The 12,060-nt window shown below is 33.6% G+C and overlaps 1 protein-coding gene across 2 annotated transcripts in view; it reads right to left on the bottom strand.

Annotated features, from left to right (window-relative positions):
- The window catches only part of LOC121410212 (ATP-binding cassette sub-family C member 9-like), a 59,598-nt gene extending 47,541 nt beyond the window's left edge, over window positions 1-12,057 (bottom strand). For both annotated transcript variants that reach the window (XM_041602141.1, XM_041602142.1), the window contains exon 1: window positions 11,946-12,057. The gene's annotated coding sequence lies outside the window, so the exon portion shown is untranslated. The remainder of the gene's footprint in view (window positions 1-11,945) is intronic.
- Between the last annotated feature and the right edge of the window lie 3 nt (window positions 12,058-12,060).

Raw genomic sequence — 12,060 nt, 5'->3', positions numbered from 1 at the left:
AAAAAAAACGGAGAAAAGAAGAAAAAGAAGGATAAAGAGAAACTTAGTGGTAAAGAATAATTTATTGTTCATTATAATGTTATATCATATTATAATTATATTACTTAAGAAACATTTTTAATAACTTTACGAAACATAACTTGTCCAGGACCTATCGCCATTGTTCCTGGTGCTCGCATTGTCTGTTCAACGAGATATATAATCCTGTTGTACTAAAACCTCCCGTTTTCAAGTCAATACACACCAAACATATTTCTTCTTTTTCATGACTACTTAAAGTGATTGCCCCATTTTAAGGTCTTTACATAAAATATTTCCTGTCCGTGTTACGTTCACATTAGTGGGTTGGTGAGATATGTCTGCTCTTCATGAATTCCTAAAATCAGTCCTTAAAAATGTCCCATGTTCTGATCTGAATATCACAAATTTTCAGCTCGCGCTTCGCGCTAGCATCATTTGGTTAGTGAAATACGTGTGATCTTGTACTGAATTCCTACAAACAAGCCTCAAAAGATCTTCAGGTCTGAATTTCCTAAATTTTCAGCTCGCACTTCACGCTTGCAATATTTGATTAGTGAGATTAGTGAGATAATCATGATTACAATGACCACAAGTGCTTCATGTATTTAAAATTAATTCTAACAAAATTAGCAAGTGCTTGGCACTCGCGTTAGATGATTATGGTGAGAGATGTATACCCTAAAGGTCAAGCCCACCCCAGAAAAGAGTTGATTTGAATAATGCTGAAAAACTACATCAAAATCGGACGTAAAGTAAGAAAGTTACGACATTTTTCACAAAACAGTTCTATGCTCAACTCAGTGATATGCAAAAGAGAGTCGATGATGTCACTCACTATTTCTTTTGTTTTTTATTGTTTGAATTATACAATATTTCATTTTTTACGGATTTGACAATTATGAACATCATATTTGAACCACAAAATGTTAAAACAATGGAATCCCACATGCCAAGGAGGAATGAAACTGAATCATATAGTAGTAAACAATGCTCATTCCATATGTTAAGGGGGTAATTAATCGTTGTTTCACAAGACAATGAGGAGAAAATTCAAATATTTCATATTTCATATAATAACATACAAAAGAAATAGTTAGTGAATGACATCATCAGTCTCCTCATTTGCATACCGACCAGGATGTGCGTATATTTGTTTTGTGATATTAAGCAAAACTTTAAAATATCATAATTTTCTTATTTTACGTCCGATTTCGACGAAATTTTCAGTGTTGTGCTTGTTGGATTGATTTTTTTTATACAAATATACTTTATGTTGGGTGGACTTGTCCTTTAATGGATTTCTAAAATATAGTCCTTAAAATGTCCATGTTTTGGGCGTATTATTTGTTTTGCAAGACAGGTACGTATCATGATTACAAAAATGTGCTTATAATGTCCCTTTTTAGGTCTGAATATCAAAATTTTTCAGCTCGCGCTTCGTGCTCGTATTATTTGATCAGTCAGATACATATCCGTTTAATGGCACTGCCCTTTAACTATCTCTATTAGGTCAGTATACCTGACAACTGAGCGCGCTTCGCGCGCTCACTATGTGACTCATAATTTTTGCTGGTGCCCCCATGCCGCGACCCACAGTACGCCACTGAGCAGCATGGATCAAATAATTATATTGAGAAATCATGAAATAGAAATTAATTGGTAAGATTGCTTAACTTAAATCACAGAACTTAACAACGAAAGCTAGGCAGCAAAATTTGTAGAATGTGAACTAATGCCAGGGGCGGATCCAGCCTTCGCCAATAGGGGGAGAGGGTTTTTTCAACCACATTTTCCCGGATCGGCCGCTCGAAGTTGATTTTTGTTTGTTTCTTTGACGGGGTAGTCCTAATAGTCACTTCTAAGCTTTATTCTTATGAATCAACATAAATCTCACAAGCCTTATTTTAATAGTGCGAGCGCGAAGCGCTAACTTTTTTAGATGTATTTTTATTAAAATTTAAACCTTCTGGGGCAAAGTTTGTGATCCTAAACGAAATGTGTATCCAATTTGCGAGCGCAAAGCGCAAGCAGAAATTTTTTATATGGGTTTTGATCTGATAAAAAATGGATTTGTTAACGGCTACGTGCAGTTAGCCATAAATACGTTATATATTTCAACAATCAAATAATGCGAGCGCGAAGCGCGACTTGAAAATGTTAACATTTTTACCTGAAGAATGGAAATTCAAGCACTTTTTTAATAGCGAAAAGGATAAATAATTGATGCGAGCGCAAAGCGCGAGCGGGAAAAAATAGATTTACACCTAAAACCTAATGCACATTTGATTCATGTTTGTAAATCATGAAAAGAATAAGTGATTGAAAAATCTTCCTACATTGACAATGCGAGCAGAAATTCTTTTATTACTAAATATACGTTTTGATCTGATCAAAAAAGGGTCTGTTAACGGTTGCTTGTTAGCAATGAAGATGTTACGTATTTCAACTATCAAATAATGCTAGCGCGAATCGCGAGCTGAAAATTTTAACATTTCTACCTGAAGAATGGAAATTTTCAGCACTTTTTGAAATCGTAAAAAGGATGAGTATATAACCAGTGGCGTACCGTGGGTCACGGCATGGGGGCACCAGCAAAAAAAATTGAGTCACTTAGTGAGCGCGCGAAGTTGCCAGATATACTGACCTAACAGAGACATTTTAAATACAGTGCACTAAACAGATATGTATCTCACTGGTCAAAAAATGCGAGCGCGAGCTTAAAATTTTGATATTCAGACCTAAAAAGGGACATTACAATCAAACTTTTGTAATCATGATACGTAACTGTCTCGCTAAATAATGCGAGCGCGAAGCGCGAGCTAATTTTTTTCAATTTTGACCTCCAAACAGGAAGATTTTAAGGACTCCATTAAGAGTATGCACATCCCACCATAGTCATCTAATGCGAGTGCAGATAAGAGCTCGCTGATTTTGTAAGAAGTGCATCTAAACATACACAAACAGCACTTGCAATCATGATCTCACTAATCAAATCTTGCGAGCGCCAAGCCCGAGCAGAAAATTTGGAAATTCAGACCTGAAGAGGGGCATTTTAAGGCTTGTTTGAGGAATTCACGAAGACCATACGTAGGTCACTAACAAAATGATGCGAGCGCGAAGCGCAATCTGAACATTTTTGATATTCAGATCAGAAAAAGGGCATTTTAAGGATCGATTCTAGGAATTCACGGAGAGCAGACATACTTTACCAATCCACTACTGCGAACGTAAGCACGGACAGGAAATAATCTATATCAAGACCTTAAAATTGGGGAATCACTTTAAGTAGTCATGAAAAAAAAGCACTATACTATTGTACATAAAACAATAATCACTCGAAGTGCGAGCAAATATATTTGGCAGTTTGGCATTTATTGACTTGAAAACGGGAGGTTTTAGTATAACAGGATTATACAGTATATCTCGGTAAACAGACAATGCGAGCATCAGAAACAATGAAGACATAGGCCCTGAGCAAATCATGTTTCATAAAGTTGACAAAAAAATTTCTTATGTGATATAACATAACATAATTATGATATACATGTAGTATAACATTATAATAAACAATAATGTCTTCTTTCCCACTATGTTTCTCTTCCTTTCTCCCTCTTTTTCTCCTTCCCTCCCCCCTTTTTTTTGGTCAGCCGATGGGGAGGGGGGGGGGCACGGGCCCCCCATGCCCACCCCTCGTAGTTACGGCACTGAATATAACTATACAATTGGTGTGAGTGTAAAGCGCGAGCAGAAAAAATTGAGATTTTCATACACCTAAAATTGGGACACTCTATTCATGTTTTATAAATAATGAAAATGATGAGGAAATGGAAATCTTCCTACATTAATAATGTGAAAGCAAAGCGCGAGCAGAATTTCTTTTATTTTGTGGTCTGAAAGTTACGTATCTGAATTCTACCTAGAAGTTGACGGTTCTAAATACCTTTTTATCATGAAAATCAATAAAGCATGCTCGAAGCGCGAGCTTAAAATATGTGATATTCCGATCTGAAAAGGGGTCCAATTTAAGCTCTGTATTTCAAGCAATTTGTAGGAAAACTGGACATTTAAAGTACTTTTGTAATTATGAATAAGATGCATGAGTTAGTATATTTTTAACAGTCAATGCGAGCGCAAATCGCTAGCCGAAATTTTTAATAAAGTGTCATAAAATAGGGATTTTAAATAGTTTGTTAAAGAATTAATATCAAGATATACATAACTCTCCAATCAAAATGCGAGCTTGCAGCCCTAGCTGATACGTTTTGACAATGAGACCTAAATAGGGATATCTGAGGTCTTTATGGAGTAAGGGAAATAATAGGTCCTTGACAAATCAACTTTTGCGTGAGCAAAATTGTTAATATTCAGTTTACAGAGCACTTTTTAAAAATCAATTTGTATATCAAACAAAATAATGAAAGCTCGATTTCCGAGCTGACATATATTTTGTATATTGACATCAAAATTTGATATTTTAAGCTCCATATTGAGGAAAATATGGAAATCACCTAAAAGATAATGCAAGCGTGAAGCGCGAGCGAAAATTTTAAATATAGTGACATGAAAAAATTTCAAAATCATTTTCCAAGTCTTCCCCTTATCTTCACTCGTTTTCCTCCTCTTATGTTTCCATTCTTTTTTCTCCTCTCTTTTCCCTTCTTTTGAAAAATTTCTTTCCCCCCTTTTTGTTTTCTTTTTTTTTTGCTCTGCCAATAGGGGGGGGGGGGCGGGCCACTCGGCCCCCCGAATCCACCTATGAATGCGAAATAAGGCTTTTCTAGACAAGTTAAACGCAAGGAAAGGCCAGCGAACTAAACCTCGGAGTGTTACCCTGGGCCCCGCCCTGGGCATCAGATTTTCCCATGTCACTTGTAGAACGGTTCTCATTGATTTCTACTGGTACGTACAGATTTTGTTTAATTTCAACATGGTCAATGGGATTAATTTCGTTTATTATGTAAGTTGGTCTAAATTAATTGCTGAAATCAAAGCCAGATTAAAAATCCCAATCCTGCTTGCAAATATCCTCTTGTTCACATCGGTCGTATAACTCTGATTGTACCCTTAACATCTTACCTATTTACAAAACAACCAATATATTTCCAGCTATAATTATTATTCTTATTATCAGATTATTGTACTATCTGTCATGTACTAGTATTCTTTTTTGTATTGAGAAATCTGATTTGAATAAACGTTAATTTATTTGAAATGGATTTATCTAATTCTCTGAGATTCAAATAAATGTGTTTCGTTTTCGTTGCAGAAATACTTAATTCGCTTTAGAGAACATTTCTTAAATTTAACAAAAAATGAAAGATCATAATGAAAGATCATTATAAGATATCGATGTAAATGTGAAAAACTTCTCAACAGATGAACATGATGAACACGTGATCTATAGTGGTAGACATCAGGTTATAATACGTTATTGCCATGGTGATAATCTCGTTGTATTGCTATACATGCCCTATTTATGAAATGAGGAGTAACCATGGTCTAATTTCGGCATCCGATAAAAATACATTTTCATGTAAAATCACACAATTTCTGTATCCAATAAATTACACATACTTTTAATTCTTCAAAATTGGAATAGATAAATTATCATGATTACTATGATTATAATTATTGTTATTATATTATCATTATCATTATTATCATCACTATAATTGTTACTAGTTTTAATAATAATAATAATATTATTATTATCATTATTATTATATTGTTGGGGGATCACAGACACAGATCCTGTCTTTTCTTGTTACTATTTCATTTTATCACTTTTTGATAAGACAGCCTTTATCATGCTCATTCGTTGGACATAAACCACGCCCCATCCTTGACCCATTTATTAGTATTCAAGAAATAACCTTAAGAATCAAATACATGTAGGAATCATTACGAAATTTACCATACCAGCACCAATCAACACAACCGAGATTATTACAAGCCCTTGAATGAATAATAAGCCCAGGTGCAGGAGTAATATAAAACTCCAACCTTACCCTTAGTTTAAACAAGCTTAATGGGCCTCTCCTCCCTATACACATTTAAACATACTTGTATATTTATCGTATTATATTTTTATGAAGAAACATTTGCGTTTGAATAAATCACAACTAACCATACTATTGACGATGGTGATGGTGGTGGTGGTGGTGATGATGATGACGATGATGATGATTATACTTATAGTAATAGAAATAATGGTGATGATAACAATTATGATTATTATTAATGTTATCAACCACAAAAATAAAATATTGATATGTATATGAATAGATATTTTACAGTAGGGACACTAGATATAGAATTTAAAAAATTACTTGACATTTTACAAGAAACCTTTCATTCTTGATAGGAATTCTATAAAGTTCTCATATTTGAATTAGATATGGGCAGTTGTATTGAGTATGATAATAGTCAAATTATGATCAGAATTACGATGGTAATATAAATTATAATAATAACAATGATAATATGATAACAGTAGAGTGATATGATAATGAACAAAGACCAGAATACGATATGCTCTCATAATTAAAATGATGATAATTATGATAATACAGAGAAAAGGGAAAATGATGTTATAAACACCTTTTAACTTCTAAATTTTAAGAATACAATGTCCATGTGAATTTTGATCACATGAAATATATTTTTTACAAGTTTTATCACTTCATTCTTGAAATGAAATGTAATTAAATTTTGATTAAACCAGAGTTCATTACATCACACCTGTCAGATGTGAAATTGCATCCGATTCCACTTAATAATTGGACCTTCAACTATATCAGATTAATTATACCTGCAATTTTCACGTCATATGAGAAGCATCTCAAACGATTTTTTGCTTATTCAATCTAACAGATGGTTTCTTTGATCACGCTAATATCGGATCCAGGTAGGGAACATCCGGTCCATGCCCCCCCCCCCTTGAAAGGCACAAGAAATATATATTTGAGTGGAATATGTCATGCATGCTCAAGTGATGACCTTTTCTTTTGCTTGGAAAATTTCGATTTGATAGTGAAAAACTTTTTTATCGCTTGTCAAATTCCTATACAAAAATGAAAAACCCGGATCCGCCCTTGATTTCGTATCAAACATAGAACTAGTTTCGAATAAACTTAGACGAACAGACACACTTGTGTAATCTAATTTACAATAAAAATGACGATAGCTGATGAAGATAAAATATGCCTTATGTTTTGTTACTGCAATAAAATATATACAGTTTGGGTAGAAAAGTAGATTATAATATGAGAAAATATAAACAATTCCCATGCTTGCATGGTGCCGATGATAATGTTGGTAGAGAACAAAGGATAACACCATTTTGATACCAAAAGGGAAGGATAAGGATGTGAAAATGTTACTAAAGATAGCAGTATAATCAACATCGATAAATCAATACGAAAAACTCTATTACAACGATATTAAGAATGATATTGATGATTACTGTTGGTATATTGCATAATTAAATATATCAATTTTTTTCCTCATTACCGTTTTCAAATTGTTATTTCACATACGGCTGGACTAAGTACATCTATTAACTTTTAGATATTTTCCAAAGTACTAAAATAGCACATTTTTCACAGCAGTCTTGTTATACATTGATGAAAATATAAAGTTCTTTCAAAAGGTATTGTGTAAATAAAGTTTAGCTGCAGGTACCCGTATATAACTACCCTCGTAATTATTACCACCCTTTTTTCTTTCACACAATTTTAGTTAAAATCTGTTTGGCTTCTTTTAATTGAAGGTTGGTTCCCAAGCCAGATTATTGAGATAAAATAACAGATTTACATGTTTAATCACGATGAGCGAAATCACGTAACGACACTTAGCGTATTCAAATATATCTTCTACCAATTTTTACCCGGAAAATTACATTATGGTCGAGTGAATATTAAAAATACCTCTGCCCCATGTCAACCAGAAAATTTGAAAATAAACAGCTAAAGCCTTTCGTAATTCTACTTCGATGTACCACACCATCGTAGGAAAGATAAAAAGACATTGGAAAATCCTACATCTCATTTACACAATATACTAAATCAAACAATCAACAAAACTGCAACATAAAATGCATGATGTATTTTATAAGGAATACTGCTTTATTTCTGAGTATAAATTTCAAATTTTCTACATAAGTTATATTTTTGAAATGCACTTTTTACTATACTTGACTTATGAGCAAAGTGACATGGTAAAAAGATTTTTAAATCACTGAATAACACAGTCTAATACTTTGCATTTATAACTTCGTTATCACTGTTCAAATCATTTTATAAATCATTTCGAAAGTAAAAGTACCTGTTTTAGTGGTGGGATATTGTGTATTAATTTGTAAAATATTAAGTTATATAAGATATAACTGAGAAACCAGATAATTAATGCGGGTTTTTGCCGTTCACACACCCTTCAACGATTTTGATTCATAATACCTTCTCATGCTACGACTGTGGTTATGTAACTATAAGAGTTTAAGAAGCAGGTGTCAGGTGGGGTCAGATGGTCATTGTAATCAATTACTTTCTATACATTCGAAATAAGAATGAAGTAAAAAAAAATAATTCCCATACATTTTATATACAGGCATGCAGCTGTACACCGGCTCCATGCAGTGATTTTTCACGTGTCCCCAATATAGAAGAAAGGGGGTAGAAATAAGAGAGAAAATTAGGATGATTAGAAAACATGAAAGAAAAAAAGAAATTAAGGTCTGGAGGTTAGGTAGAACGAGACGGAAGAGTTTGGAAGGTTTGGGTCAAAGACCTTTGAACATCCCCATGTTTTCATAATCTAACCGATGAAATGAAATACGTCATTCAAATCGAATTTGATAAACAGAATATACCATATAAAAATGTATATAGGCAAAATAATTCGTTTTCTTCCTCCTTGCCAAAATGTCGTACATTTACCATGCATCCTGTATGTTTGCTGGTGTTTATTGATGCTGTGTGTGCTTTTTCATTCAATGTTATATATCTAATTTTATTTAATGTACTGGGAACCACTACTCACAGGTTTTTATTAACTGATCGATAGTTTCCAATTTTTTCAGATATTATTTGTCATTCCTTTCATTTCTTGTCATTAATTTCATACGCTGAGAAAATAAATAAAATGAACTGAACTGAATTTTTAAGTTGCAAGTAAAAACTTCCTTTATAAACAGACATGCATATAGAGGCACCGCCCCTGTGGAGTTATAAATCATTGTTATAATTTTCTATTCAGAATGTTTTTTTTTAGCGAGTCATGATTGCAATATTGCCTAAATACGTACAACTGTCAGGTTACTTAATGCTATTCTTAAAATGGCACATACAGTGTTAAAAATATATACTTAACAATAACTATAAATATTAGCAAGAAACTGTGATCTTACTTTGGGAGTAAGATAAGATTTGTTTCTCAATTTGTTGCTTCAATAGTAAAGCATTAACCTTTGCAATCGATTTTAATAAAGCATGGATAGTAATGAAGGGGAGACCGAAGAATTCAAACAGGGCGTTGTGGCGTAATCCAAGCTATGTGGGGAAGTTACAATTTGATGCTGAGGTTCGAGCCCTGGTCACATCTTTCGGATAATGATGTTAAAGGTCGGTCCCGGACGTAAATAATCATATCTCATTGATCTGGAAACAATACCCCTCAATAACACAAAATTTTAGTTAAAAAGACCCTCCGCAACAAACAACAACCCCCCTCCTGCTATCTCTACACCCCACAGCCCACCTAAAGACATTATAGAGTTCAATACCTTTACCCATAGGCGGCGGAAGCGGGGGGGGGACGTGTCCCCCCCTAAATTTGAGGAGGGGGGACGGTCCCCCCAAATTTGTTGTTGATGACCTTTTTTTCTTTTTTTTTTGCTTGTCAATTTATTTTCCTACGTCCCCCCTAAAATGTTTGGGTTGAGAGCCCTTTTTTTTTTTTTTGCTTGTCAAATTTTTTTTGGTTGTCTCCTAAAATTTTGGGCTTCCGCCGCCAATGCCTTTACCATGTTTACCACTTCCCAAAACTAAACCCACACCGTATTCATTCACTGACCACACAAGACACCTCTACATCTACATACATGTACCCCTAATCCTGCCACAGCAATGTAACTTGCAAATGTTATGATGTTCACTTTCCGTTATACCTCATTTTCATTTTAGTTTATTTGAGTTTGTACTTATGTATCAATGCTTTGTTCATTTGTTTGTTGTTTTTATTTTTGGTTGCATATCCATTTTGATTGTGTTTTAATACATAATTTCGTTATTTTCGTTAATTGCAATTATTTTAATTCCGATCTTTGTGTCTTCTGAAGAAGAAGCATTAACAGGTAAAAAAAACTTGGTAATAAAAACATGTAGAGTGAACCTACTTGCTTCGTCTTTTTCCTCGTAACATTTCATGCTGCATCCAAACACATGGCCAAACATTCAAACACACACACGTGGCCGAAGCATTTTCACATTTTACATAAAACTCGTGAAAATTAAAATATTAACTATTTTGCAGGTTATGCACAAATGTGGGAATCAACATTTTTAATCTTTATAAATATGGATTAAATGAATATAATGGGGATCTTATTACTAAACTTGTTTTAATGAAGATGACTGATTACGAAAGTAGACATGAAATGGAAAATACGAACGTATAGGCCTACGATAGAAAGATTCCCAAATTCCCTGACATTATAGGAATACACCCCACCTCTCCCAACAGCTAATGATTTTATTTTAATCCACTTCCGTAAATTCTTTAAATGATGATTTTAAAGATGACACATTCTCTCGAATTATGAGCATATGGGGTCATTGAACTTTCGCCTTTTATTATGGAGCGCATTCCATTAAAAAACCCTTTAAATTATTATTATTGTTATTTTAATTATCATTAAAATCATTATTAATGTTAATAAATATTCTCCAAATTATTCATTTCAACAATTATTTCAGCCTAGAAATAACCTTGTTACAGACAGCACTCGCACATGAATAAATGTTACTGCCGGACTCTAAGTATTAGGAAGATATAGAGCAAGAGCATTTGCTTTACAAATCGAAGAGATTCACCTAGTTTCAATGCTGGAGCGGATGAAGAATATTCCAGGGGCATTCAGTGGTTCAGAAAAAATATTGACAAGCAAAAGTACATCTTCCCTTGTGTATGCCAAACATATTCCAATAAAATCATTGTTATATTCTCATAAGCACGATAGGGGGCAATCTGCTCTTGATCCCCACTGCCTCAAAGTGATTTATTATCATTGAAGAATATGTTTTACATGTCCCTAACTGTTAAAGAAACATGATGACCTACATGTAATATAACATGATCAAAATATCAAAATAATCACCATGTGCATTGTGAAAACAAGACGCAAGAGATCTGAATTGCCAGATTGCATATTGTTTAAAATGTAATGTGAGGATATGGAATAACCTTTTCATGATTCATAGATCATATTCATGATAATTATCATTCAATTCCAAACCTGAATATTACTGGTTATTTATAATATCAATTGTATGCAATTTGAATATTATTGGTTATTGAATACAATTTCATGCCCCAAACATACTTAATAGCAGTTATGTTCCCATGTTAATATAACATTGCGAATTTATGGGTCTCTTCCAGTATGTCTGAATTATATTTTTAAACACACAAAAATGGTTTTAAGAATGTATACTTAAGCAGCATCAAATAATACAAAGCCGGTTGATTAATGTTAGGCCTATCAATACAGCGGGCCGTTCCGGGGCCATTCTATTCAGTACTGATTCTATTATAAATTGCAAGACCTGATGGATCAGATGAGATGTGTGGTTCATTCTTTGGGGATAAAATAAAAATGAATAAAAAAGTACAAGCAATGAAAATGTTGAAAAAAAACACACACTCACCTATTACTCGGGTTCCACTCTCAAAGAATTTGAACAGCAGATGAAGTGATCTTCATCACAGGTATTGCACGATGAAATGGTGCATTAGACCACCTCGTGGACAAACTAATCAAGC

Source organism: Lytechinus variegatus, chromosome 3, assembly GCF_018143015.1.
Source record: "Lytechinus variegatus isolate NC3 chromosome 3, Lvar_3.0, whole genome shotgun sequence".
NCBI lineage: Eukaryota > Metazoa > Echinodermata > Echinoidea > Temnopleuroida > Toxopneustidae > Lytechinus > Lytechinus variegatus.
This window is presented reverse-complemented; position numbering and strand designations above follow the sequence as displayed.